General features: G+C 40.9%; 1 long non-coding RNA gene across 12 annotated transcripts in view; it reads right to left on the reverse strand.

The window, feature by feature from the left end:
* Nucleotides 1-13,766, reverse strand: part of LOC129126010 (uncharacterized) — a 39,271-nt gene that overhangs the window by 24,579 nt on the left and 926 nt on the right. For 4 of the 12 annotated variants that reach the window (XR_013183898.1, XR_013183929.1, XR_013183934.1 and 1 more), the window contains exons 2-4: nt 6,887-6,970; nt 2,773-3,090; nt 944-1,021 (exon numbers count right to left, since the gene is read on the reverse strand). This is a non-coding gene — a long non-coding RNA (uncharacterized LOC129126010). Of the gene's footprint in view, nt 1-943; nt 1,022-2,772; nt 3,094-6,886; nt 6,971-13,400; nt 13,459-13,766 lie in introns of all 12 variants that reach the window. The other 8 variants (XR_013183920.1, XR_013183933.1, XR_013183901.1 and 5 more) reach the window with 6 other exon arrangements.

The raw sequence follows: 13,766 nt of genomic DNA on the forward strand, positions 1-13,766 counted from the left end.
TAGTGGTCAGTGTGGAGCCATTCATCTTGAGACACAGTACGGGGTGGTTGGGAACAAACACATCCCTCTGACCAGCTGGGGAGCCCTGATGACAGAGCCTGGCTCTGATCCCACCATCCAGCCCACAAGGGATTATCTGAGGACACTCTGGGCATCTTGAATGGTGAAAGTTTCCATACTCATTTTTTGTTAGTGTTGCAAGAGAGCAGAGAGCAATAACACGGGTATAAAGGGTGGTTTCCCGCTGAATTAGAGCAGGTTACAAGTGCCTGTCTTTTTATAAGGCAGTAACACATTTTATAAGGCATTTGAAAGATCAGTCTGTGTATCTGAGCTTAAGCACACTTATTCTGGGTTTACACCAGAGCAGAATCTAAGTTCAAGTTATACCTAGGTCCTTGTTCTTCAAGAGATTAAAATCTCTAATTCAGAGATTAGTGTGTGACTTCTACTTTTTCTATCTGTCCTGCCAAGGCACAAATCCCCAGCTCAGGCATCAGTGTGATTCCAAGCTCAAAGGATTGCTTCCAAACTTCCCGTGTTTGCAGTCATGCTCCTGCCAGCCCTGCCAGAGGTCCTGCTGATGGAAGCTAGAAGTCTGAAATGTGACTTTGGAAGGATTTTGTTTAGGAATCTTTCTCATTCAGAAGTCTGGGCATATTGCAAAGATGACATTTCTTTAATTCCATCTCTATTACTCACACTCATATAAAACAGATGATGAAACATTTTTCTGAATGGCAACAATGTATTTTTGTCCACTTTGGTTTATTATGTCAAAATAAAAGACTGGAAATTAAAATCAGACAAAGTATCCTTGGCATTGCAGTATCTCACTGTAGCAGGCAAATAATGTTCCTGGATTATTGCCTGTGAGAACAGCACAAACTGCTATCTGAACAACAGACAGCTTCATGCTATCTGCTGGCAGAAGCAAACTTACCTACAGGCACAGCCTTGTCACTGGCCCATCATCTGGCAGACCGGGGCAACCCTGCTTTCCTGCTGTGCTTCAAAGAAACTGTAGGAAACAAGAAAGAGAAAAGGTCAAGTGAGAAGAGCTGACGACAGAAGGGGAACAGAATAAAATAGAAAGGGACAGCTCAGGGAGTAGTAGAAAAAAATACAGAGAATGATTGAGGAGTATAATGAACCCTGATGTCCTCATTGTGGTTTCTAGTAAGATCAACCACAGAGGAGCTCTCTTCTCAGAAACAACATAACAGGGGCAGTGTCGTGGTTCTCGTAATTCCCACTCTCAGCTGTGAAAAGAACACATCCCTGCCTTGCAAGAGAGGCATGTCATTCAGTTGGTGCCTGAAGTCATGTTATACTTTCCCAGCACAAACAAAAATTCCTGGTGGCTCCAGGTCTTCTGGGAGCTGGGTTGAGGCTTTTGTTTTGGTGGTTGGTTGGTTTTTCCTACGTGTCCTTTTCCTCCTACACAAGTTTTGAAACACAGAATATTTTCTAGTTTTCCATCTGTATTAGAAGTACAAAACTCAACTTTGAAAGAAAGAACAAAAGCAAGAACTTACAGTAGGTCTCCAAGCAACAAAACACTGTCTGCAGTGGAAAATATGTCCACAGCAGTATTTGTAGCTCCCATTTTTATACTAAATTCTCATTGATATCAACATTTGAACAGGTGCACTTTGTGAAATCAAACATGGATCTTTAATAAACAAGAGCTGCAGAAATGTACATATGCTGAAAAAGGGGATACAAAGAGGAGGTACCTTCATTTTTAAAAACAGAGAGTTGCTGAATTTGAACACCAGAGACACTTCAATTCTAAATACCCTTGAATTTGCTTTAATGGTAGCATTTTTAAATGACCAATTGCTGATTTTCTCCAATTTTTAACTTTAAGATGCAGAAGTTGGGGACTCTCAGCAGTCACCAGCTGATGATTTCATAGAAAAACAAAAAAACTAATTTCAAAGGCAGATTGGATCTCTGGATACCATTTTATCCAGATTAGCCATGTTAGGAGAGGGAAGGTGGTCAAAAGTCCAGGTCAGGAGTCTCCACTAGGTGAATTAACTCTTTTTGTGGAGAAGGAGAGCACTTTATTTCAGGTCTTATGAGGTCTCCCAGTCTGCATCCATCTTGTGACATCTTACATATGAGGAAATTCTAAAAATAAAATAAGGCAAGAAAAACCACAGGCAGAACAGCTGTTGTTCTACCCAGACAAAGCTTTGAATTAAAGCCATTATGAAGGACCAGACTCTGCAATTGAAAAGCCATTTACATTTCCAAGTCTGATTCCAACTGCAAATCTTCAGTTATATATATGACAGATTAAAAGACTCTGGCCTCACTGCACTTCTCCCTGGCAAGAGAAAAACCATCTGTACAGCATAGCTTGTGGTTGCTTCAACTCTGTAGGTACAATTTTCTAAAGGACATGGTGATATATTTTTTCATTTCCCTTCCCTTTATTTTAGCATGCAGCAAAATCACGTGCATGGCATTTTTCCCAACCCTGTGGTAGCTGGGACTCTGGCTCAGGAGACTGATTTGTTTTGATTTGCTCTTTTCCCTTAATCTGAGAGGCTACTGCACTATTTCCTTTGTGATCATACCAGCCAGGGTAAAAACTTTGTATGAATATGTGGCTGTGAAAGCAGGAAAAAGAGCCAGGAATACTGCTTTCTTTCCAAGCACAGAGAGACAGTGAAAATGAGTGTACACCATGTAATAGGCTGCACAAACCCATCTGGAACTGGCTCCTGCAGCACTCTGGCCATGCTCTGGGCTACTCACACCACAGGTATGGGATGAAGAATGACAGTCCTTCCACATGGAATGCCAAGAACGAGCTTCCTGGAGCCCAGGCAAGCCTTGTTTTGACACTTCAATCTCCATTTGAGAAGTACATGGCTCTTGTACCACAGTTGATGGAGGCAGCTCTCCCCTTTCACTGCTGATGCTGCAGCCAGAGGTGTTCCCATGCTCAAAGACCCCAGACAACACTGGGTCAAGCTTTTTTCCAATGCACACGCAGCATCTTGCAAGGTACAGCCCTAATTATTGAACATTTTGAAAAAGAAGTTGAAGAAATCAGGTGAAGAAACTGAAGTTCTGCTGGGAAAACAAAAACAAAAATAGAAACTACACCAAACCTAGAACAGGTAAATTATTTTATCATTAGCTAAAAATATGGTAAATTATTTTATCATTAGCTAAAAATATAAGTAGAGATTAGGGAAAACAAAGCATTTGTTGCAATTTATTGTCAGTGTGACCAGGGCTGTCAGGCACTGGGAGGGAGTGCACACCACATGCTTCTCCTTCCCATGAGATGACACATCTGAGAAGACACAAAGTATAATACCTGTGGGAGGACAGAATCAGACCCATTGCTTCTGTTCAAAAGGGATTGCTGCCTGAGAATGAAAAACCAAGAGGAAGGGATTTATTCAGACATTTACTCTTGGTGCTTTACTGCTCAGGGCTATCTTCTCCCACTGCCAAGGGCATGGTTGCCAGCTGTGTCAGATATGCCACCCTGTGTGAACACCTCAGCCACCCCACAGAACCTGTGACAGCAGGGTGCTCACCAGCACACCACCAATGCCATCCAGCATCACATACAACCTGGACCTCATTTGGTGTGGTTCATATAATAACAACTATATAATGGCACAAACGTGAAATTCTAGAGCATGAAGTGTGTGCACTTGAAAAATATATTATTTGAAACATCAGCTAAAGGACTTTTGAGTTGCCTTCTAATCCTAACTAATATATCAGAGCAAATTATGTCATTCATGTGCCAACCAGAAAGAGAAGGAAAAAAATATTAGAGAGCATTATGGTGAGTATAACACTTAACTTCAGAATTTGAATTTAATGGAGCAGCAGTTTTTTCTAGTAGTACTCATACCATGGTTGTGAGATTTAAAATAGACTGTCCCATGCCCTTATCTGAATGCCATTGTAGTTTAGGTTACAGAAGTTAGAGGTATCTCAATGTTTTTCCAGGAAATTAGGTGGAATTTGCCCTGTGCTTTAAAAACTCAATAGCCTGGCAACAGAGGATTTACCCAGCAGATGTCCATCCCTCTATTCACAGATTCTCTGCAAACACACTCAGGCTGTAGAGTCCTTTCTCCAGGGGAGTCAACCAGATTAAATCCTGCCACTGTCATGCAAGGTTTCTATGTGTAGCGGTCTGTCACAAAAACAGTTCATTTTTCTTCCTTGCTTGTCAGATTTCTTTTTTACTAAATAAAACAGTATTTTGCTGTAAAGTCTGAGGCTGGCAGGGTTGTAGGAGATATGAGTACTACCATCAGTTTTCTTGATGACATTTGGCAAAGATCTAACAACCTGGGGTGGTAAATCACTTAAATTTTTGCTTGGCTTTAAACAGATCATTGGTCCTATTCATCAATGTCTAAGACTCTTCACCCCAGTTTCTCTCACTATTCACTAGAGATGCTGATGATTTTTTTCAACCAAAGAACAGTTCTGTGAGCATTCCCACGGAAACACTTGCAAAATACTTTAAGAAAGTTGGCTGAAAGATGGAGTAGAAGTATAAACACACAGAAAAGATGCACTAGTTCACAAGATATTTGTAACTGACTAAGGAAAACAACCCTTTTGCCTCCTTTACAAAACAGACAGCAGCTGACCAAAGCAATTACTGCTTCTCCTTACATGAAAGGCCTATACTGAGTAGACAGAATTTAGGGGGTTAGATTTAAGAACAGGACTCTCTGAGGTCGACTCTATCCCTCCTTTTGTAAAAGCAGCAAAAATGTTGTGCTATATCTGTAGAGAAAAATGTTAACTTGCACTGTTGCCATATATACTACAAAACCAAGGTCTACCAGCCCCTACCTGTGAGAAGAGGGGCACAGGTAGTGAGATGTGGCAACACTGACTAGCTGCAAGCAACATCACCACTGCTCCAGGAAGATTGATCCCACCACCCAGCACCTCCCAATTTCCCCTTTGCCAAATGCCCCCAGCTCAAAAAGCTGGGATAAGATTTGTGTGTACTGCTAGCACTGCTTCAGATGGCCTTTCTTGCAACAAATCTTTCTCTGAGTTACACTTTTCTCATGTGAAGAAGCCACAGAAGTTTTAAAACATTTTTAGATCTACAGCTTCACCAAGAAAATGGCCCTGCTGCCTGCTCTTGAAACAGAAATTAATCTTCCAGACATGGATTTTAAAGGAAGACTCCATGTGGTTATATTTAGTCTCTCTAGAGTCTAATAGATACCTGAATAATCTTAGGAACCTTCAGTGAATACTTTGGAAAATTATTACTGTTCCCTTGGGTAACCCAGGGAAGTAATTTATATGTGAAACTTAAGTAGGTGAGTTATATATAATATGAAACAATGTGATTGATAGAAAGTTGTAGTCAGGTGTTATATTTTGTCATTTGGGTATTTCATCTTCAGGTTAGAAACCACACTGTTACCTGAGCATCCCTACTGCTGTGAAGTACAGTGGCACCTCAGATTACTAACCCTACCTAAAAATTTAGGGGGAAATATATTTTGTTTGGTGGACTGACTTTGTGTGTTAGGCAACTCTTTGCACATATTTCTCCAAGAAATGAGTTCTCTTTTTTCCTCCCACCTGCTCTTAAGGAGTGCAGAACAACATGAAAACAAGGAGAAAATGTACCACAGTGTCACTTAAACTGGCACTTAGAGTCAAGGGAAAGTAAAGAAAGGAAAACTAATTCCAGAGTCTCCTTCCCCTTCAACTTCTTCCCCAAGAGTCAGGGGAAATTTTGTGTGGTAGTGAATGCTCTCCTTCAGCTGTTTGCCCAGATCCCAAAGTTCAGGAAAGCACAGGAACTTGCCTAGGAATTTTTCTTTGGAGCTACCTCCATGCTTAAAATATATGCTAGCAGACTGTATAATTGACAATGATCTAGTGAAATCTTGATCCTGAATTGTTTTTACAAATCTGTTGCTGTCACACCTCTGAGCACAAGCTCCAACCACTGATTTAAAATCCAAAACCATAGCTCAGGGGCTCAGTTTCTTATGCTGCCATACTAACACTCTCATTTTAATCACATAATTGTGAAATTCCTCAACAATAAAAAGGCCAGTGGCCAGTAACTATGCCAAACTATTAGAATAGTTAGAGAATTTAAGTCTCATTATGAAGAATTCAATACCAAATGTAGCGAGGAAACTGAAATTTTTAATATAATGATTGTGAATACACAAAGAATCCAGACTTGTGAGAGTCTGAGGAACCAGCTAACTAAGGAGAGGAATCACAGTGACATTGCAGGTACTGCAGTGTTAGATGTATCTCTTGATACATGCAGTTTGCAATCAGGTTTCATGGTTCTCTGTCTCAGGACCATTACCAAGTCCCAGAAAAAGCGAGAGGGTTGATCAAATTTTTCTTCAGTTTTGTAAGAAGCATCTAAGGTCAGCAGACATCTGGAAAAGCAACAGGTGTGAGATTATCTTGAGCAAGTCAATTTAGCCATTACTTCTAGGCTGTAGCCTGCTGAAGGGTGGGTGTGTGCAAGCATCCTGCCAGTATGCTGGTCTGCTCCACTTGCCAGAACACAGCACAAGTGAAGTAGGGGAGATCATTAAGTTATTTCTGTCATTGAGATCCATCCCATCTAATTTATGGTACTTAACCGAGTGCCTAAGAGATAAGCATACTTGTCCTAGGCTCTCTGTAAGGGCAATAGACCACCACAGTGTCACTTTCTCACCTAAATCCTGAAACACCCCTTTATTTTATCAGAAGATGTGTTTATGAAGGCTGGGATCCTCACTTAGTTCCACACATGACAGGGATCTGGCCTTATTGAAGGAACAGAGCTATTTATGAGATCTAAAACTGAATACAAATTAGTAGGTCTTCTACTCCTTACCTTTCATCTCAATGCATCGGAGCCTGCCATTCCTACATCTTTTGCAGGAGTGACGTTCCAGAGCTTAGCTTCAAGGCTCTTCATCTAGGAGGTACCCAAGAAAAAAACAGCCTTACCATTCTACCCAGTGATGACTAGGGACATCTTTTGAGCAGTCTCAGAGCCTAAGAGGGCTCTGCTATCAACCAATACCATTTTGCCATCGTGGGTATTAGCGTTCTCTTTTTTTGTTTGTTGTCGCTTGGGTTGATTCTCCTGCTGGAAAACTAGAGAAGACTTTCCATGAGTGGCAGCAACCTGCTTGCCACATGTTATGGTCACACAGGATATGAGGAGCCCTTGGAAAGGAGTTTGGTTGCATCACCATAGTGGGTTGCACCATGGCAACAACACTTGATCTTCTGGACTTGCACTGTATTCTTCCACCTAGAGAAACAGCTCACCTTGGCGAAGGTGTGGATGAATATGCATGTGAGAGTGAGGGTAAAGAGCTTTAGGTTTGCTACAAATTGCAATGTTCAAGAACACTGGATCTCTCCATGAGCTTTCTCCAGTACTGTATGACAAGCAAGGCTGCCTGGAAAAAGACAGCTTCTAATAGCAGCAAGCACTTGGAGAAAACTGACAAAAATGTTAACACTCCACTGATTCCAAGTCTGTTCAGATGTTTTGATTGAACAAGCTATACTTCCAAATGCCTCTCCATACTTCAGTAGGTGAACTGTGTTTTTGTAGTTAGATAGTTGCAGTAAGGGAATGTTCAAACCAAGAAAACCTCTGGGGCATTTATATCATGGGGAGTCATATTGATATTGCAGGGATTTTAAAGTGACTGGTTTCTCTAAAGCAATAAGAGTGACTAATTTCCCTTTCAATGAATCCACATATGCTCAGTTCTCAGGTTTTGAAAGGCAGCCAAAGCAACATTCTTTCAGGCTTTAAGTTGATACAAACAAAGTATAACAGAGAGCCCCAATAGCAAAGTTTATCAATGACACATGCCTTAGTTAGAATTTACACACGGACATGGCTGGATTTTTTCACTTTGTTTTCAGATGGTTCCTAAAGAATGTCATCAGTTGCCATAGGCTGGCAGTTTCCAGCCACAATCCATCTGAGAGGGGGACACAAAACCCCCTTGCATGGACAATCTAAAATGACATTTGGAGAGCAGGAGGCTGAGGTGAAACACAGGTCCCCAAAAGCAAGGTACTTTACAAACTTCAATTTGGGTATGGAAAACTTAGGGGTTTTGCAGTGTTGAAAAAAACCAACCCAAAGCAAAACCCAAACACAGATTTACTAAAAAGGAATATATTCATAAAGTGAGCTGGGAGATGTAACGTGTACAATTTGCTGCTCGTCCTCCCTATGCTTTTTGGGGTTTTTTTCAAGTATCTTAATAAAATTGTTACCTGTTGACCTTACATATTTTAAGATACTATACTGAATTTCACTACATTTTTTAAAACATTTTCCCATTCTTTCTTTATTCTTTGTCAAGGAGAACCAACATGTGAGAACAGCGCATAGTGATCATGCAGCAACTGCTCCAGAGGATCCCCTCTTGTAAATTATACCCTGTGCTGAAGTACAGAAGAGATACAGCAGAGTGCAATAATTTCTGATATAAAAACTTCACCCAGATAGTTTTCCTCGTTTGGGGAGATTTTTGGATGAATTCCTGCTATGCAGCCTCAGCAGGGCTTTTCCTGATTGCATCTCTGTAGCTTGAAATACAAGAGTTGATTCCTTTTTTTCCTCTTGTCTATGCATGTCAGAGGTTATTTGGACTGGACTAGACACTGGTGGGGACCATTTCCTCATTAACCAAGCCCCACACAGAAAACTATTTGGCATACAAATTAAAACAATTGCAGCATGGTGGATTTCTTCCAAAGCAGGCTGAACATTTGAGTTAAGATAGGCTCTCCCTGCTTTAGCTTATTTCATTCCTCCAAGGGTTCCTTCTCTCCCTCTCCACTGAGACCAAGCTCACCCTCCAGCACTCATAATTCTGACCCCTTCTTACCCTTTACTCCCACTTCCTTCCCCTTAAGGATGGGTCATCACACTCCCTCCATTCACCTATCTTTCTGGGATTCTCCCTCTCTTGTCTTCTTATTCTAACTTTCTTGACTTCTTCCTTATTACCCCAGTGCTGGATTGCTGGGTATCTTTGCTCTCTCTTTTCAAATTTTCGTCAAAGAAAAGCTTGTTTTCAAAAGTTTACGATCAGAATTAGTTGCCTACCTCTTCCACTGGCTTTTGTATGGTTTTTTATGTGTATGTTTGAACTAGAAGTTCTTTGGGGCAGAGCTGTATTTTTTCTGAATATTAACAAGGAAGGTCAAAAAGAAGATGACAAGGAGGTAGGAATGAGCTTCAGAAGTGCAATCCACAGGAACTGAATTTGCAAAAATGGTATCATTTTTCAGTCATATATCATTTTCATATCATTTTCAGCATAATCACAAAACAACAACATTCATACCAGAATTCATTCAGAATTCATACCATTGGCAGATGTGAAAGCAACCCCAGGCACTTGTGGTATAGAAGCATAGATATCTGGTCCAGAAGATGTCCTCCTGCATTCTTTAATAACTAAGGTTGACATTATAATGCACTCATGAATTCAGTTAAAGGGGTTCCATGTCAGAGTATGCTCAAAATGAGAGGCACATTGTGAGGAAATTTCAGCTTAAAAAATGTCCAACTAATCCAAGTTCTCTGCTGAAATCACAGTAGCATTGTTAGGTTAGAATCCAAAAAATATTGCTACGTGATGGGAAGAGTTGTTGATAGCATGGTTTTTGTGAGTAGCATCCATATTGTGAGACCTTGCTCTTGAAAAAAATGCCAGATTTCCATAGTCCTAGTAGCACACAGACAGGAATTTTAGTAAATTCTTTTGGCAACCCCCCCCCATTCTCTACACTGGGATAAAAAAAACAATATACAGTAAACACTTTTGCAAGTTTTTGACTCTAAGGTCAAATCCCTGGTCTTGGTCCTTTAAGTCCTTAGTGGGCCATTTGACAATCATTGCTGTTTGTGACCATACTTCCATCTACCTGTAGATATAAATTGATATAAATAAAGTATAATACCTGGCAGTATTCCAGGTGTTGTATGCCAGCAAGTCCCATGTCCCAGATAAAAGATGAGGAGCAGAAAAATCAGTCATTCTCAGATTCACATGTGAAGCAGTCTTCTAGGTGAAACTGGGTAAATGAACCCTTCTTGGGCACCCTTACCAAATTATTTGAAAATGCCACCAAAATACAAAATATATCAGTAAAACATTTCTGCTGTAACTGGTACGAGAGAACAGGATCATATGGTATATAACCCCCAGCAATTTATTCAATAAATCAAGAGGAAACCCTGAAAGTATTCAATGCACCAGAAAATCACCATGAGATTCAACAAACATAAAACTTATATGTATATTCTGGTGAAAAGTGTAATACACTAATAAAATGCAGAAAGATTCTCTATTATTCACTTTATTAAAATGTTATTTAAATTTTCCTGAGGGGCTGTGCTTTGTGTTAATCTAGCTTCTCCTTCGTCAGTCCACACATTATTAATTGTATCTCACAGTCAGTAACAAGCTACAGTGGCTGGCAGGATGCCACCTTAAAATTAAGTGCCTAAGGTGGGACACCTTGTATTCATCAATGTTTAAAAGATAAAACTGCCTTGTGCAACTTCCCATGACTGGTGTGGAAATAACAGGTAAGCTATTTAAAGCAGGTTCCTAAGGCAATTTATCCACCTTTCATGCCTGTAGTTCTACACTGGAGGATGTGCAAGGTGGTGGGGAAGGAAGTGGGTTGAGAAGAAAAGCACTTAAGCATGAGGGTTGGCAACAAGGAGTGAGAACAAAGCACTAAGCCCTCGTGCCATCAGAGATGGGAAGCTGAGGAGTCTCCATTCTGCAGGAATGGTAACAGAAATTAAAATGGAAACTCAGATTGGTCTTGGAACAGGATTTTACTCCAAAGGACAGCATCTGGGTGAAGTTTTTGTAATTCCATCTACACAGCCTCTTGACACAAGAAGACAGAACACCTGTTCTATCAACTGACCTCTGAGTACAGTGGTGTCCTGAGATACTGTTGCTGTTGATTGCTTTCATCCATCTGAGCTTTCAGCTGCTAATAGGTTTAAATTTGGGCTGAAAAATTATTTTGCTTATAGTACTTTTACAGAAAGCAATATTTACTTCTTTTTTCCCCCCTTAGCTTCCCACTTAGCACATACTAGAAGACACATCTTTTTCTAACATACTGCTATCGAATTCATAATTAGCTACATTAATAATATCACTCAGTCCTCTTTATATCCAGGATAACTGTGGCATTTTAATTTACAGGTATGCAGCACTACTCCTCTGATTGAGTTTCTGACCCCCAAAACCAGATTTTGCCTGGCAGCCCAGAGCAGAGTTTGGCACCTCTGTTAAGGAGGTGATGAGGATGGCCCCAAGCGATGCTGTCAGATGTTGCACGGTGACTCCACCACGTGGCAAGCAGAAGTGCCACGCTGCTGAGCTTTTCTTTGACCATAAATTGCCGTGGAAGGGGCGGTCTCTGCCCGGGGCGTGCAGCAGCTGCTGGGGCGAGAACTTCTTCAGGCACTGCAGCCTCATCTGTCCACAACCCAACACGAGCACTAACAGCCCCGCGTTCATCTCCACCTCTCCAGGAGAAAGTAACTAACACCGTTCCAAACAGGAAAAATTCGGTATAGAACAAGAGGTTGCTATAAATCACCATTAAATCACACTGTTCTTCCTCTTTATCTGTTCCTACCCCAAGAAAAAAAAACTCCTCAGTCATGTCGTATTCATTAACAAACATACTGCACTGCTTTTTTCCAGTATGTTGGCAGTTCTCTCTGTTCATCTAAAACCTTAGTTTTGGAATATTTCTAGTCAAAAAAGACTATTTTCTTTAGCAGTATCTCCTTAGGATACTTCTACTTTCACTTTCTACCATCATTTTAAAGTTTAAAGCTTTTTTTATGACCAATTCAGAGAGCTCTTCTTTGGTTCTCTTTCTTACAGCAAGAGATGGGGGCTAGAATAATCTCACATTATTCATTGAGAGTGGCCCTTTATTCAGCTGATAATATGATTTAATTTATATAAAGTAAGAGATGAGAAATGGGTGGGGGGGGGGGGAAGTCAACTTTCTCCCAAGCCTGAATGAACGACATTCAGCAAGTCTCATAGCACACGCAGGTGACTCAGACAGACAGACAGATCATGTGAGCCTGTTTTCGATGTTATGGAGCCCCTTCCCCATGGTCTGACATGAACTGGCATGGCTCTGGCATAGCCCACATTTTTCAGGCCGTGTCAAACAATGGTTTCGGTTACAGATGAGGTGACAAGCTCTGGGCTGGCAGGGTGTCTCCACCTCCCCAGCAGCGGAGCAGCGCCTGGAACCGGCCCCCCAAGCGCGGCTCAAGCCGCCCCTCCCGCTGCACCTTCCTTTTCTGGGCAAACACTTCCCTCTCCCGGTACAAAAGATAACTACAGCCACACCATTAAAAAAACCCCACATATTTCCATCTATCCTTTCATGCGTTACTTTAAATATTTGCATTTAATTTAATAAATTTAATTTTAAAATTACTCGCCTCTTCCCATATGAATGGATGTTAGAGCTTTTTCCCCACCTATGAACAAGAGTCTGGCAGCACCTGTGCTTTTGGCCAGACACCAACATCCCTTCTAACCCAAACAATTCCATGATTCTGATCCTATGATCATGATAAATGTAATTTCTGCTGGAAATATTTCTGTCACCCAGGAGGTATCTGTAGAATATTGCTCAACCTGTAAATTGTCAGCACTGAGGTGATTTTACTGATGACATAAACAAGTCCCTAATAATTTTTACTTCAGTGATAGTTTGAAAATGGTGGCAGACTGTGGTCTAGGGCTGTTTATCAGGAAAATAGAATAACCAACAGCTACAGCTGTAGAGTCATATCTGCTTTAACAATAGTGAAATGTGAAAGGTCTGGGCACAAGTCTGATGAGGAGAGGCTGAGGGAGCTGGGGTTGCTTAGCCTGGAGAAAAGGAGGCGCAGGTTGTTGTTCTAAATAGGTTATTTCACCTGATATTCAAGAAGCCAATCCACAAGCTGAGTCGAGGTATTTACAGCCCCAAGCAGACAGGGCTGCTGAGTGGCAAATCCACAAAGCCTGCACACTGACTACCAGGATGTTTCACTATTTATACATTTTAGCAAACAAAGGTACTAATGCTCACTGGCTACAAGCTACGTAGTTCTCTTATTAATTTGTATTCTATCTCCTGTTGGTTAAATAATTTCCTTATTCTCATGCTAATTAGTCTGTATGGTCAGGCCTTCTCCTAAATTGGTGGGTTTCTCGATTCCATGAGCCACAATCTTCCTGTCAGAATTTTTTACCCAGCTCCAGCCAATTCCAGCACAGCTGCAGAGTTGGTTTTGGTAATTCCATCCTTACCTCAGGAATTCTGCCAAACGTTCTGGTGGCTTGTAAATTCTGCATCCTTTTGTGTCCACTGTGAAAAACACCAATCACTTGCTTTTAAAATTTTAAAAGTTTAATAGTAATAAAATGGTTATAATTATATGAGTAATATAACTAGAGTAATAAAAATGTGGAAAATTGTGATTAGGACAATACGAGACAATAAGAACAAAGAGTTACGCACGGTCCAGGTACCTTTTCTGGGCAAAATAAGCCCAAAAAAGGACACACGTTAACAGAGGACTAACCCTTAAAAACAATAGCCTGCTGCATATTCATACACCTCATACATGATGCATAAATTCCATTCAAACACAGGATTCTATCTGGTCAGTGTAA

This window comes from Agelaius phoeniceus, chromosome 1, assembly GCF_051311805.1.
Source record: "Agelaius phoeniceus isolate bAgePho1 chromosome 1, bAgePho1.hap1, whole genome shotgun sequence".
Lineage (NCBI taxonomy): Eukaryota > Metazoa > Chordata > Aves > Passeriformes > Icteridae > Agelaius > Agelaius phoeniceus.